This window comes from Triturus cristatus, chromosome 3_2 (assembly GCF_964204655.1).
Source record: "Triturus cristatus chromosome 3_2, aTriCri1.1, whole genome shotgun sequence".
NCBI lineage: Eukaryota > Metazoa > Chordata > Amphibia > Caudata > Salamandridae > Triturus > Triturus cristatus.
Window position 1 is genome coordinate 1,200,165,251 of NC_140584.1, and position 12,071 is coordinate 1,200,177,321.

Below are 12,071 nucleotides of genomic sequence, written 5' to 3' on the forward strand. Positions count from 1 at the left end.
ATTACTGATGAAACTGAAGTTGACTCATGCCCAAGGCTAATTACAACATACAGTAGACAGGAGAGGAAAATCAAATCTATTATTAAGAAAAATTGGCCTATTGTACTTACAGATGGGGTTCTTGGACCACGTCTCCCCAACACCCCTACTATCACTTTCAGAAGAGTCAAATCTATGAGGAGTCAGTTAGTAAAGAGCTGCCCAGAGATTGGAATCACTGGAACGTGGCTCAAACCCAGGAAAGGTTTTTTCAAGTGTTCTTCATGTCGTGCGTGCAAGTTTGGTGTCAATACTACTCATTACACCACTCCATTCTCAGAAGAAAAATATACCATTCAAGGGAACTATAACTGCCGCACTGAGTATGCTGTGTATGTTCTGGCGTGCACCTGTGGCTTGCGTTACGTGGGAAGTACCAAGCTACAGGTGCACGTCAGAATATTGCAGCATATCCGGGCCATAGTCAACAATGACTCATCATACCCTGTAGCCCGACATTTTAAACAAGAACATGATAACGATTTAAACTGCCTCTCGTACTTTGTAATTAATGCGATTCCCCCCCAAAGAAGGGGTGGAAACAAAGAAAAGAAACTAAGACAATTAGAATCGCGCATTATTCTGGAATTGGACAGTAAAGCACCACATGGCCTTAATACAACAGAAGATTTACACAATTTCTTATAGAAATATGTTGTTGTTTATCCTGTACTACTATGTCGACCGAATTGGAGATCTGTCATTTTTACATTTTTTACACTTTTTACACTTTTTACATTTTGTACACTTTTTACACTTTTTTGTACACTGATGTCTTTTAGTCATCTCCCTCTATATTTGTATATATATGTATATATATATATTTTTTTCAGACATCTACTCCTTCCTGATACTGGATGTGAACTAACTTGTTCTTTAGAGTAAACAATGGGTTACTTATATACATATTTATTGTCATTGTCTGATACTCATTATAGAACTTCAGCTGCTTCTGCTTCTTTTGCACATGTCCTGGCTTTTCAAAGTTGTAGGGATTTTTTTCAGGTGTTTCACTCACAATGGATAATCCGTTTTCCAAAAGAGAGGAATTTGAGGAAAGGATAAAAATTGCTATATTTTGCACATAGTTTATGGCACTTTACATTTAGTTCAGACATGTATTTAGACATATAACAACAACAATCAGGCCGAAACTACATTATTACAAGCATTCAGGCTGCTATACAAGACTTCCACTGGCTCATAACTGGATTATGTGGCACCAATTTGATACTGTTTTATTAGTGATATTTTATCCTATTTATTAACAGTGTTTATAATGTGGTTCACTTTTTTATCCATTACCAGTGTTGATTTGTAAATATATTTATATATGTATTTGCTTTAATATCATGTTCAATTTTACAATTGAACTAATTGATTTAGTTTGTTTCACCTGTATTCATACAGCAATATTGCACAAACAATTTAGCAATCTATTGATGCTTTTAAGAAAGTTATGATGATTGTTCTTTGATTACACGTTATCTGTCTTCTTTACTAGTCTGTTGCCTATGTCTATGATCATGTGACACAGGAAGTGAAACTCACCTGGCTTATTTAAATTGTATTGGCAGCCTGTTACTAGTGTGTGATCAAGGGCGCGGCTGTGCCCGAAACGCGTCACTAAGCAAAGGAGAAGAATAAAATCTTCCTGCCAGCAATCGGGGTCCGTTTTCCTTTGTTCGCCGCTGCTGCTGCTGTTGTGGTTTTGTAGCGGAGGTTCGAGGAGTTTAAGCAATTACACACACATATATATATATATATATATATATATATATATATATAGATATATATATATATATATATATATATATATCCACACTGAAAACGACCTTGTTACCGAAGTCATGTCCCGTAGACAGGTGGTGCATCACGCCGGGCAGGCCTCCCGGAATTATTAATCCACACTTAACGATCCTCAAGGAAGACGCACTCTCGAAATTAAACCCAATAGATTTATTCAGCAATTGTTACGCGTTTCGACAGACTCGCTGTCTTGTTCACACAGTGCATGTTAGCATAATGAGGTCTTACATAGGAAAATAACATCGAAAACGGACTTCACTTGATAATGTAACAACGGCGGCCATTTCTTAATGGCACAAAACCCTTATGTATATGAGCTATTCTAGTAGCTTGAAACTGAAATACGTGGTTTAAATGCCGTAGAATATAACCAAAATGATACATAATCATAAAATCAAACGCATAATGTTGAACATAAATGTGCACAGGATTTTTGTGTTATTGAGGCAATCATAGCGTTTGTAAGACAAACCAGTTAATTACTGGACGAGGTCATACCATAGTGGCATCTATGAAAATTCATTATGCTGATGCAAAAACCTCAATCTAGTGTGCATTGTAAAAAACGGATTGATTCAATACATTCAAAATGGCGATCGTTCATAAGCAGCGCAAAAACCATTTTTCTATATCAGCCTATATAGTGGCAATAACCATAGCTTTGTATTTAGCGCAACGGCATATAAAATCAAAGAACAGTCAAATTCGTAGTGATAAACATAATACAATGCCTTCTTGCTATAGTGTCTTACACAACGCTAATAGATCATACAATTTGTACATTCATTTGTTTGTCAAGATCATTTTGTATATAGTTAATGCACCAAAGTGGTGTTCAATTATCGGTCCGTTATCATCCTGTCAAAACCTCAGTTATCTGAAAAAAGTGTCCATAGTGAAAAAGAATAATGAAAGAATAAGAAAAGAAGCAGACTTAGCTGTAGTGGACCCACAGACCAAGGAAGAAAAGGGTAGGGAGGCCGGAACGGATAAGACAGTCCGCAAACGGTACGACCCTTCCTTTCCTCCTGTGAATAAAGAAGAAAATGAAGTGATGATTAAAATAATATGGAACTCACTTGTGACAGCACAGTGCTTTCACATACTTAAAAACACATCAAATTATAACATGGTACAGATATGTACATAAAATACTCAATTATTCATTACGTAGATGTGTACTCAATTCTTCGTCAAGATTGTGGCCCTTAGGAAATTTGGTTTCCAGTTCAATTATCCATTTAGATTCGCGTTTGCGAAGTTGTAATACCCGGTTACCCCCTCTGGGGCCGAGTGTACTTGCTCGATCACAAAATAACCCAAAAGAGAGCTATTAGAAAGATGGAAAGTTTCGAAGTGTCTGGCAATAGGATAGTGGGTATCTTTTTTGTTTATAGCACGCATGTGCTCTGACACTCTTTTTTTGCCATAAATGTGGTGCTGCCTACATACCACATTACGGAGTACTGCAGGGTTTTGTGCCATTAAGAAATGGCCGCCGTTGTTATATTATCAAGTGAAGTCCGTTTTCGATGTTATTTTCCTATGTAAGACCTAGTTATGCTAACATGCACTGTGTGAACAAGACAGCGAGTCTGTCGAAACGCGTAACAATTGCTGAATAAATCTATTGGGTTTAATTTCGAGAGTGCGTCTTCCTTGAGGATCGTTAAGTGTGGATTAATAGTTCCGGGAGGCCTGCCCGGCGTGATGCACCACCTGTCTACGGGACATGACTTCGGTAACAAGGTCGTTTTCTGTGTGGATTAAAACGAGGAGTCAATTGGCTGGCCGCTGATCACCGGAGGAGAAAAACATACTTCATAATCACTGAGGCAGTCATCGATATTCAGCGCGTCTAAGAGGTACGTGGTCTCACCCCTGGGCTCGGGGTAGGGGTGGTTCTGACATACGGGTAGCGGGGAGTGATTTCGGAGGAGGCGCGACCCGTCCCATTGTACCAGATGCTTTTACCAGACCCGTGCACTCTGGAGGACGTTAATTCAAGGAGTACAAAGAGCATTTTATGATTGCTCGTGGTATCTTTAAGGAATATTTTCTGTTATTTGCAAACACCGGAGCTTTCATATACAACACAGCTATTTATTCCTGTACGGTAACATGAAATATGAATATCGGACACACCTGAGGATCTATTCATTGAAATTCACCGTGAAGTAAATACAAAAGCGGCAACAGGAACCTCCATATATTTGGAGGGAAATTAAACCCATAACGTTAGAGTGTTCAAACGCAAAACGAACTGTACACGTTAGTGGACCCTTGCAAAGGACATTCCACATAACTTTTTATAACATGGATATGGAAACTGAACGTCGTGCAGCGGCCCATACCCTGCTTGCAAGAGCACCAGGAAAGGGGATCACCACGATTATTGAACAACAGGCGGATACCACACTTAACGCAAAACTGCGACGTTTGGAAAAACTGAAGAAATCAGAAACCACCAAATGGTGGGAAGCCATTTCCCTACAAGATTATGTTGACAAACAAATGATACCTAGAGGCTTGCGCTTATATATAATGCCCTCCTATGAATCACCAAATCCCCGCATGCTACAGGACTGCCAAGAAAATTCAGCAACCAGCTCCAAGAACATGCTGAATATTTTAATCAAATATGCGTGGGAAGACAGAGAGGCCATTCTTTCTGAAATCAACACCATTGAAAGTGAACTAACTAAAAGTGATGAACAAGACCTTATCAACAAATTCAAATTGAAAATGAAACATAAACTTCAACAACATGAGGAAGACATAAAAAATCGCAAACAAAGAAAGTTACACAGAGACTGTGTCGATTATGAGACTGGCAGAATCTTAACATACAGTCATAAATATGACTACCTGTATGATGATCTACCACCAATCAGAGATGAGGTTCAAACTATCCACAGTGAGGTGAATAACATCTTACCGGAAACGAGTGGATCTGACACTGAGGGATCCATATCTATGGCTAGTTCCATCACAGAAAGAAATACTCCAGCAAGAACAGCAACTTTTTTAGACGAGTTCAGGGTCTTGAGGAAAGGCCGGCAGGTATCCAAAGTCACAACCCAACCATCCCAAGGAAGAGGGAGAACACAACGTGGCAGGGGACGAGGAAGAGGAAGAGGGAGGGGAGGAGCAAACAGAGACGCAAATGGAGAAAGCATAAAGAATCGAAACAACAAAACAAAGGAGCCCATGGGAAGCAAATCAAGAGGCTCAAAGAACAAGAAGTAATGGATCCTGACATGGTAAATAAAAAAATAATAAATCTGAGCAATCGTGATCTAACTTACTTAGAGAAAAGAACATTATGTCTAGGACTGACCTTTTGTCCCACTGAGATCTTCAACTATGCCGACACACTTGTCGATATATACAAGTTTGTTAGAAAAGCTAAACTTAAAAAGTGGCATTATCTATACAAACGGGATGATACTCAACCCATTCAGAGAACTAACCCTGCTGATTATCATTTTTCTAATCTTACTGTTGAAGATGCAGAAATATTGTACGATATTCAAAATCTAGCCATGGGAGATAACCTTGTTAATGCGACATCAAGTGAAATACATGAACTTGATATTCCCACGGACTCGAGCGTAGCTACCAACTTCAAACCTCGCTCTGTCTTCTATCCCAATCTCCCCCACGACAATATTGATACATTCCATGAGGTGGTAACACAAGCATTGATCAAATTGAAACATCAAAAAAACAAAAGAGTCGCATTTAATCTATCTTTTGAACAAAAGAAACTTTTGAAATCATTAGCAGAGGACACTAATATCATTATTCGCCCTGCTGATAAAGGAGGAAATATTGTTCTTTGGGACAAAGAAATGTACATCACAGAGGCATCTAAACAACTAAGGTGCCGATTCCGATCCTGGAGAAATTTTCCCCGTACGAATCGTATCCGGATTTTTTTCCGTACGAATCGTACAAGTACCGTACAAACTGGCAAGTACGATTCGTATGGGAAAAAATACATACGAATCGCATTGGGAAAATTCCCCGACACGTCCTCGGGTCGGGAAAAGTATCCGACACGTCCCCGGACGATTTTCCGCACGAATCGTAAAACTGAAGTCCGAGCGCGCAAGTACGATCCGTCCCGTGCGTCCGATTGTACAACCGTATGGAAAAAACACCGTACGGAGCGAACTTCTATAGCAACCATGGAGACATGTGCCCGCATATGCGCCGTCCCCCCCCCAGCCCCCGTATGTACGCGCCGTCTCCCCAACCGTGTATGTACACCCGTGTATGTACACCCGTGTATGTAAACCCGTGTATGTACGAGACGTACCCCCACCCGTGAATGTAAATCCGTGAATGTACACCCGTGTATGTACGAGACGTACCCCCACCCGTGTATGTACACCCGTGTATGTACGAGATGTACCCCCACCCGTGTATGTACGGTGCGGACCCCCAGCGCTGGGGGTCCGCACCGTACATACATGGGTGGGGGTACGTCTCGTACATACACGGGTGTACATACACGGGTGTACATACACGGGTGGGGGTACGTCATACACGGGTGTACATACACGGGTGTACATACACGGGAGGGGGTACGTCTCGTACATACACGGGTTTACATACACGGGTGTACATACATGGGTGGGGGTACGTCTCGTACATACACGGGTGTACATACACGGGTGTACATACACGGGTGGGGGTACGTCTCGTACATACACGGGTGTACATACACGGGTGTACATACACGGGTGGGGGTACGTCTCGTACATACACGGGGGGCTGGGAGGGACGGCGCGTTCATACGGGGGCTGAGGGGGGCGGCGTGTACCGGGCCCCCTATACCGCTCGCATCGCGGCGTACTTACCTTTTCCGGCACTTTTTGGGTGCCGTAAAAATATTGCCGTCCGGACTGCTGTCGGTACGAATCGTACTTGCTGGTACGTAAAAACATGCCTAACTCCGTCCGGACGTCACGTCCGCGGTGTCCTGGATCACATTCGTATGTATTTTACTGTCGGTCGGTGTTTTGTCCGACTCGTACGGAAATGGTGTTTCAGTACGAATCGTACTTGCAAGTTTGTAGGGTTTTTTTCCCGGGTACGAGTCGGACGGAGAAAACGCTCCGACCGACGGTTCGTACCCGGTTTTTCCAGGATCGGAATCGGCACCTAAATGATCAAAGACTTTATATGAAAGCTAATGTGGATCTGTATAATGCAAGCATTTTTGAGACCTGGGATAAACTTAAGGAATGGGAACAAAAGTGTTATATATCTTGGGAAGAATATTGTTTTTTAAAACGTGATTTCCCCAAGCTATCTATACTGTATCTTTTACCCAAAATCCATAAAAATTCCAAAACACCACCCGGGAGAGCTATAGTATCATCTATTGGTAGTGCTTTGGAGAATGTCTCTAAATATGTCGATCACTTTCTCCAAGAATATGTTGTATCACTCCCATCCTATGTAAAAGACACTAAAGATTTTTTAACTAAACTGGAAGATGTGCGATGGGAGAATACTGATCTAATGATCACTTTAGATGTCCATTCTCTTTATACGATTATTGACCATGGACAAGGAATTGAAGCATGTCCCCACTTCTTGAAAAAGAGACTAATTGAATTTCTTGAACACACTAATATGCTTTTGGAGATGATGCATTTGTGCCTTACTAATAACATGTTTATGTTTAATGGCACTATTTATAAGCAGGTCCTCGGTACCGCCATGGGGACTTGCTTTGCTCCAAATTTTGCAAACCTTTTCCTTGGCAAGTGGGAAGAAGGCATAAGAAATGACAGCACTTTAATTTCATCATTTGGCAAAGTCAAACTTTCGCTATGCTATATTGATGATCTGTTCCTCATTTGGTCAGATACAGAGGAAGAAGCCAGTAGATTTGTAGAAAAACTCAACCGCAATCATTACAATATTTCCCTTATCAGCAGCATGAGCAAAGAAAAAATAGAATTTCTTGATCTATTAATAACACCTCAAGGTAGGGATTTACAGACAAGCCTATTTAGAAAAACAACAGCAGGCAATACTCTTCTCCACGCTCTTAGCAGTCACCCTGATACACTCAAGTGGAGTATTCCATATGGTGAGCTGTTGAGAGCGAGGAGAAACTGCAGTACTACAGCAGCATTTGACCTTGAAAAACATATCATGATCAAAAGATTTAAAGAGAGAGGCTACCCTTCATGGGTCCTGCAAAAAGCTTTGAATAGAGTAAACCAAATTGATCACAAACAAACGTTGAGTGAAAAAATAGAAACTAGCATCACCAACAAACAAGAGGAAAGTAGAGTCATCCTCACATTCAATGGTAACTCATCTCAGATACAAAAAATACTTGCTGATAAATGGGATATACTTACAAGTGACCCCATCATCGGCAAAACTTTTCATCACAGACCCAGAATCACATATAGAAAAGGCAGAAGTCTGAGAGAAATTCTTACTCAAAATGATATAACTCCAAAACATCCTAGCAGTGAACACAATCTTAAAGGTTTCTACCCATGCGGACACTGTAAGGCGTGCCGCAATAGTCACATGACTAAACATTTTAAGATCCCAGGGCAAACTCTACCTAAAAATATTTCTCAGTTTCTAACCTGCAGTACTCCGTATTGTGTGCATGTCTTGACTTGTCCGTGCAAAATGTGGTATGTAGGCAGCACCACATTTATGGCCAAAAAAAGAGTGTTAGAGCACATGCGTGCTATAAACAAAAAAGATACCCACTATCCTATTGCCAGACACTTCAAAACTTTCCATCTTTCTAATAGCTCTCTTTTGGGTTATTTTGTGATCGAGCAAGTACACTCGGGCCCCAGAGGGGGTAACCGGGTATTACAACTTCGCAAACGCGAATCTAAATGGATAATTGAACTGGAAACCAAATATCCTAAGGGCCACAATCTTGACGAAGAATTGAGTACACATCTACGTAATGAATAATTGAGTATTTTATGTCCATATCTGTACCATGTTATAATTTGATGTGTTTTTAAGTATGTGAAAGCACTGTGCTGTCACAAGTGAGTTCCATATTATTTTAATCATCACTTCATTTTCTTCTTTATTCACAGGAGGAAAGGAAGGGTCGTACCATTTGCGGACTGTCTTATCCGTTCCGGCCTCCCTACCCTTTTCTTCCTTGGCCTGTGGGTCCACTACAGCTAAGTCTGCTTCTTTTCTTATTCTTTCATTATTCTTTTTCACTTTGGACACTTTTTTCAGATAACTGAGGTTTTGACAGGATGATAACGGACCGATAATTGAACACCACTTTGGTGCATTAACTATATACAAAATGATCTTGACAAACAAATGAATGTACAAATTGTATGATCTATTAGCGTTGTGTAAGACACTATAGCAAGAAGGCATTGTATTATGTTTATCACTACGAATTTGACTGTTCTTTGATTTTATATGCCGAATGCGCTAAATACAAAGCTATGGTTATTGCCACTATATAGGCTGATATAGAGAAATGGTTTTTGCTCTGCTTATGAACGGTCGCCATTTTGGATGTATTGAATCAATCCGTTTTTTACAATGCACATTAGATTAAGGTTTTTGCATCAGTATAATGAATTTTCATAGATGCCACTATGGTATGACCTCGTCCAGTAATTAACTGGTTTGTCTTACAAACACTATGATTGTCCCAATAACACGAAAATCCTGTGCACATTTATGTTCAACATTATGCGTTTGATTTTATGATTATGTATCATTTTGGTTATATTCTACGGCATTTAAACCACGTATTTCAGTTTCAAGGTACTAGAATAGTTCATATACATAAGGGTTTTGTGCCATTAAGAAATGGCCGCCGTTGTTACATTATCAAGTGAAGTCCGTTTTCGATGTTATTTTCCTATGTAAGACCTCGTTATGCTAACATGCTCTGTGTGAACAAGACAGCGAGTCTGTCGAAACGCGTAACAATTGCTGAATAAATCAATTGGGTTTAATTTCGAGAGTGCGTCTTCCTTGAGGATCGTTAAGTGTGGATATATATATATATATATCTTTATATATATATATATATATATATATGTATATGTATATGTATGGATATTTTGAATTGTAAGCAGTATTTACTATGAACTGTGAAACGATTTTTGAACCACAGATCCCAGAATGCATAGTGCTTTATCAGGAGGCCCACTGGGGCAATAAATACAGAGGTGTTACTAATCAGTGGTTTGGCTTCATTTTTTAGCGAGAACTCTGCCTGTGAACAAGGACGATGGAAGTCTGAAACGCGTCAGGCATTATTGATTGAACACTGAGTTTGCATTTGTGCTGCAGCCTGATATTATTGCTGTTGGACGAGTGCATCCTATGCTTGGGCAATTGGGAACTTGAATTTATACACGGCAGTCCAGCCGTGAGGTTGCACCATCGCTTGATTGAACAGCGGGCCGGCTGCCTTGTGAGTACGAGGCTCTTTCCGGACCAGCAGCATGGCGTAAGATTGAATTTGCACGCAAACAACAGTTCAGTGTTAGCCCACTAATGGCTGGATTATTTCAAATATGTGAGAGGCATCGCACTGGATATTTTGAATTGTAAGCAGTATTTACTATGAACTGTGAAACGATTTTTGAACCACCGATCCCAGAATGCATAGTCCTTTATCAGGAGGCCCACTGGGGCAATAAATACAGAGGTGTTACTAATCAGTGGTTTGGCTTCATTTTTTAGCGAGAACTCTGCCTGTGAACAAGGACGATGGAAGTCTGAAACGCGTCAGGCATTATTGATTGAACACTGAGTTTGCGTTTGTGCTGCAGCCTGATATTATTGCTGTTGGACGAGTGCATCCTATGCTTGGGCAATTGGGAACTTGAATTTATACACGGCAGTCCAGCCGTGAGTTTGCACCATCGCTTGATTGAACAGCGGGCCGGCTGCCTTGTGAGTACGAGGCTCTTTCCGGACTGCAGCCTGATATTATTGCTGTTGGACGAGTGCATCCTATGCTTGGGCAATTGGGAACTTGAATGTATATGTGTGTGTATATATATATATATATATATTCACTGAAAAAACCATAGGTTTCACACATGTTATAGTTAGCGGAAATTTTACTGATAAAAAACCAGTGAAATTGCCCCGTTATAGTTAGTGCTGGCAACTATAACTCACGCGACCACAATCCTCTGCTGATGCTAATACTGTATTTAGACACTTATTTGCCCATGTCTTCTTCCATACATTTTTAGCTATACATATATTACAAATATTTTTTTTTCATAAAGACACATATGTCATCAGCAGAAGATTGCGGTCGCGTGAGTTATAGTTGCCAGCACTAACTATAACGGGGCAATTTCACTGGTTTTTTATCAGTAAAATTTCCGCTAACTATAACATGTGTGAAACCTATGGTTTTTTCAGTGAATTTGCAAGGTTTTTTAAATGCTAATTCCTAACTATAACGTGTGTGAAACCTATGGTTTTTTCTGTGAATTTGTACGGTTTTTTAAATGCTAAGTTACTTTACGCCATTCGAGGCGTGCGCGCCCACTTAACGCAGTTCGTTCCGTGCACGGTTTTTATCAACTTTAATAAGCCCTGTACATTTGGTGGCCTTCGGCCACCAAAAGCACAGGGGGTGGGGTCAATGTGGATAGTGTTTTTTTTATTTCGATTTTATAATTTCATGTTGCCAAAATTTAGTTTTTTTTACCTATTAATAAGCCCTGTACATTTGGTGGCCTACGGCCATCAAAAGCACAGGGGGTGGGGTAAGTGTGGATAGTGTTTTTTTTTTTTTTAATTTTTTTACCGTACGCTTACGGTAAGCGTATGGTAAGCGTACTAGGCGAAATTGCCGAAAAAAAAATAAAACCGTTTTTGCTCTTGGGGGATGTTTGGGGACTCCCTCAACATGACTATGTGGGAGGGAGTTGTCAAAACAGCCCCGTAACATGTTTTTGGCCATCTTGTTTGATAAACAACACTCAGTGCGAGAGACAAAATGGCGGCCGCCGCTTCCTGGTTTCGGCCGATTCGAATGTTTACTAAGATCTAAGAGCCAATCAGAATCGCGCTCGCGCACGCCACCGTACGCTTACGGTAAGCGTACGGTAAGCGTACCGTAAGCGGGCTCAGATATATATATTGATTTAAAGGCTATTTTCTCAGAATCTACTGAACAGATTTACACCAAACCTACAAAAGGCACT